Source organism: Pteropus alecto, unplaced genomic scaffold (genome assembly GCF_000325575.1).
Source record: "Pteropus alecto unplaced genomic scaffold, ASM32557v1 scaffold78, whole genome shotgun sequence".
Taxonomy (NCBI): domain Eukaryota; kingdom Metazoa; phylum Chordata; class Mammalia; order Chiroptera; family Pteropodidae; genus Pteropus; species Pteropus alecto.
In genome coordinates, this window is record NW_006443124.1 from 9,868,491 (window position 1) to 9,873,327 (window position 4,837).

A 4,837-nucleotide genomic window follows, 5' to 3' on the forward strand; every position below is an offset into this window, starting at 1 on the left:
TTCAGTTATCTGGATTTGTATAAAACTGACTTCCAGCTAAGAAAGGAGAAAGGGAGAATAATGCAAGTAAAGGGAGAGCATATGAAATGGCTGAATACCTGAAGTGTGCAGCTCCTTGCTTCTGCTTGTAGAAAGTAAAAGACATAGTTGCTGTCCTGGGTGCTTTTGGTATAGTTTAAGAGGCAAAGCATAAATAATACTGCTGGGAGGGGATGAATAACTAATAAAAATGTTCCTGGACAGAACCAAATTAAGGAGCAAATGAGGGGATACAGAGCTGGAAGGGTCTGAGAGAACCTAATTTGGTTTCAAAAGTCAAGCTGGATTTGGTTGAGGGTGGAGGGATTTCAAGGTACGGGGGAAAGCAGTGCTCAGTCTGGAATTGGCAGCAGAAGGTTGGGTGTTGGTATGTTTGCCAGTATAGGCTGGAAAGAGACATTAAGGCCAGACTGGTGACAGAATTTTGGTGATGCTCTAGGAAGAATATTCATCAGACCCATGTGAGACATTGCAATTTTTGAGTGTTTGAACTAAAACTTTTTTTTTTTTTTTAGTAATAGACTAAAATATTCTGAATACTGGGAGTTTTACAGCTAGAGTCCTGATGCCTTTTTCTTATTTACTGTTAAAAATCACTGTCTTTAAAAGGCAGAGTTAGTGAGAGAACTGGTTGCCCATATCAAGACAAAGAATGTAGTTTAGAACATGTCTGTTGGCCCAAGATTGAGTCATTTGGACATCTAAGTAGAATTTGGAGACTCTTTCCTGTAGAGCTGTCTGGTTATGAGCATTGTGGTGGCATAAAGGTGTTGAGTGCTTTCGTTTGATGGATTTCCATTGTGGAACGTTGAGTGAGTTTGTATGACGCTGTCTTGCAGTATTTTGCACTGATGGCTACATCTGGTCTGTGCACCAACACTGAGAGGTATTTTGTGGGAGGAATATAGTTGCTCACAATAATATCTGCTTCCACTTTAGTTCTCATGACCTCCTGATATACTCAAATTGACATTTTCAGGAAGTATTTACTGAGCACCTAACCTGCTATATGCCAGCCTCTTTCACTCTGTGGATCAGCCTTTTCCATAAAAGTGCTCTCTTTTAGTACTTCCCACCAGTATGGTGCAAATTCTTATTTGTCCTTTCTGTGCTTAGCATACCATTCATAACCTCAGTCTCTGACTCTCTCTTATTTGCTTCAAATGGTTTACAGCTATTTCTGTCCAAGGAGGCTTATAGAGGGAATGCAGAGAGAACTACTCTCAGAAATCTATATTTAAGAGGAATTTCCAGAGCAGCTTTGTTTTTGTTTTCGTGAGTGGAACCTAATTCCTACTCCATATTTCTTGCCCCCAACCCTTGACATTGACTGCACATGCCTAAAAGAACAAGGCCTCAGATAGAGGAATGAGAGAATACCTGAATGAAAAAGCAAGCCCTGGTCCATAGTCCAGAACCCTTAGTGAACTTGAAAGAAGTGTGAGCCTGAGCTAGTTAACTCTCTCCCACATAATTCATAGCTGCTAGAATACCCCTTACTTTATATTGCTTGCTAGTGACCTAACTTATGAGGACTGCTAGGGATAGGATAGTTCTTACCCCCAGGACAGATTCTGCCCTTTACGGTTAATTCTGTATCTGATCCCATAATCCGTAGTAACTTCAGAATCTCTCCTGACCTGAGTCAGGCTTTTATTCTAGAGAACTGACCATGGGAACATCCCAATCTGTGTTCTAACATTCCCTGCTGTTTGAGTACATGAAGTTAGAGTTCTTTTTGGGCCACCGTGCCCATTGTGGACAAGTAGACCAGTGAAGGGTCATTGGTCTATTAGCTGCTCTGGACCAGTGGAGAGCCTAGGAGCCTGAGTTAAAAAGTTTCCTGGTTATCTAGGATTTGAGAAAGAGATTGGAATAGAGATTGAGACTGGGGGAGTTGATACAACCTAGCAATTAGTGTGTTTGCATGGCTGCTCTGTTTCAAGGACCCATGGTGAACTCAAAGTTCTGAAGAGAGCTGAGAAACAACCTTAAAAGCAGCCTTTGCAATCTAAAAAGCCAGTTCAGCTTTTTATATATGAATTAGTTTTCAGTTTCAAATCTTACAGTTTGACACACAGGCCTGGCAAGTCCTTGTTACTGTTGTCCCTTCTGTGCTATTTGTTTTTCTAGAAATGCATGCAGGAACTGATTCCTTTTTTGGAACAATGTAAAGAACCATTCTGCTTCCCTCCACTATGGCCTTCCTGTCCAGCCTTATTGTACAGAGTGGCTGGGCCATTCAGAAGATAGTTACAGCTCAGAATAGAGCCTAGCCTTGAGGGCTTCCTATAAAAGGAAGAAACACCTTCAAATTGGGAGACTATGTGAAGGCTCTGCTGCCTTGCTTGTCTGAGCCATCTGTCTTGTGAGCACTGGAGGGAAGCAGGAGCAGCTATAACAGAGGAAGGAGGGGTCAAGATCTGTATTTCAAGCAAATCTTCCAGTTGTCTGAGAATGTGCAAGGGAGGTTGGGGTATCTTATATCTCAGAAAACAGGGTTGGTTCTTGGCTGGCAGTGAGGTGTGACTAATGTATTTGAAGTTGAATTGGGGGCTGCACTCTCAAGTCACCCTGTGACCTAATAGGAATGTCCTGGTGTGATCTGGAAGGGTTTCAGTTTCCTCTTTGAAATGAGTTTTTTAAAAAAGACTGGCTTGATTTTAACAATAGTGCCAAAGCCCCCCTCTACCCTCATATACACAAAGAGTGCATTGTTCATGTACCCAATGTGCTCTAAATAAGACACCAAATCAGATGCAGCAACCCAGTCTTGCATAAGCCTTGGTTAGAATGTAACTTTTTGAAACAACTAGGCCAGTAGCCAGAGCGGAATTCTTTAAATGGGACAGCTGTCAAGAGAATGGCTAGTCTCCTCTAGCACCCTTCCAGAAAAAAGCAAATCTGGGATTACAACTTCCAGTGCCCTACTTTAAAGAGACACTACTCTGGAAGATGACTTTATTTATAAATATTTTTAAACATAAAATCCAAAAAATATAACTCAGTGAAAATTACAATGCATGATGGTGGCCCAGTGGCTGGCTGTTGTATACAGTTCTTGCCCAGCATTTGTACCTAATGGTTGACTGACCTATTGAGGTGGCTTTATGACACCTTTTACATTCATGATGGGTCTCAAGAAGTTAACAGCATACTTTAACATGATGGAAAATGCTATGTAAAAAAAAGTAGGTTGTAGATTTATCAAACTTCAGAGGTTTTGTATAAAAATATGAAGATACTTCAAGCACCTTAATAGACACAACCTTTGAGAGGGAAGGGTACTGTTAAAATACCTTTTCGGATATTTATACCAGGCTTAAGACTTGTTCGCTAGTTTTCCTTGAAATAGGAATGTACTGGAGTTTTGTCTTCTCTTTCAGCCCTCCAAAAATGGAACCTCGTGGTGATGTGCACCCATTTCTGGTTAGATTGTCTTTTGGTCTGTGGGTGGTAGTTTCCCACCTAGCCTCTAATGAGCAGTGGGGAGCAGACTGGCCTGTGCCTGCATCAGTTGTGAGGTCAGAGGATTGAGGGGTTAAGAGCAAAGCTTGGAATGGAAGCTTATACCCAGCACAAGCCTGGCTCTGAGGATTGGGGCAGGCCCCAGCCATCATAAGGGGAGATGAGAGTTAATCCCTAGCTGCTTCTTTAGGTTGAAAGTCTTGAGAATAGGTGTACTATAATAGAGAATAAATCTCATGTTTCATGGCTGCAGAGAAAAGGATAGTGTCATGCTCTGTTGCTGAAACAGCTTATTCCCCAGGGTCAAAGCTTTGAAAAAGAAACCCAGTAAAAAGTATCTTTATTCTCATGTTAAAAAAGTTTTTCTATGATGATGCATTAATACAAAAATACGTTGAACACTACAATAGTCCTTTTTTTCTCAAGACTTCCTGTAACACTACACTATAATATATGATCTTTGGAATCTGAGAAGCCAGTGGCTAAAGTAGGAACTAAAGGCTTTTGTTGAGGGGGGATGTGTGGGTGCAGGGACAGCTCTTTTTCTTTGGATTCAGGCTATGTACAGTGAGGAGGCAAAAAACAAGTTAAATTAAAAAGTTTTTTTTTTTTTTTTTTAAGGCTCAGGGTTGAAGCTTGGCTCAGAAATAGGTTAAAGTAGGCTGTGGTGAAAAGCCACTCTACCACTAGAGGTTTTCTGGGCTCCTTACTTTGGTTATAATGGTCCTCCTTCCTGCAGCCCCCTAGGGAAACTAAAGCTGGCCTGGTTTCATGCTGGAAGATAGACACTGACTGTGTGAGGTTTGGTTTGTCCCCTCATAGACGCCTAATAGCTGGCTAAGAATTAGGTGGTTAAGCTGGAAATGGAACTTAAAAAGGCTCTCAGAATGGGGAGGGATGGACACCAGATTTCAGGCCATGACTTCGTTGGATTGTTGACTCTAGCCACTAGTGACAGGCGTGGGGCTTTGGTATTTGGGCTTCTTAGGTGGTGAGTTTCTCAGTAATCATTTCCAAATAATTTGAACTAGAGTCAGATACCCTCACCACCCACACCTGCTTGATAAGGTAGTGTCAGGTTATTCTGTTGCCTAGGGTGACAGGCCTAAACCTATTCCATCCCCTCCTCTTACAAGCTTCTGAGAATGTGGCAGGAAGATTCCTCTTGCCTACTTAATGAATGGCAGCTGATTTTCTGTAAAACAGGGCTTCTCTAGGTCCTTAAGAGAGGTGTCCTGAACTTTGTGGTTGTGACCATACTCACATGTTGTTTGATAAACCAGCCCATTCTTGTTCCATGAAATGTCTGGTATAAGGAGGGCATGGTAGT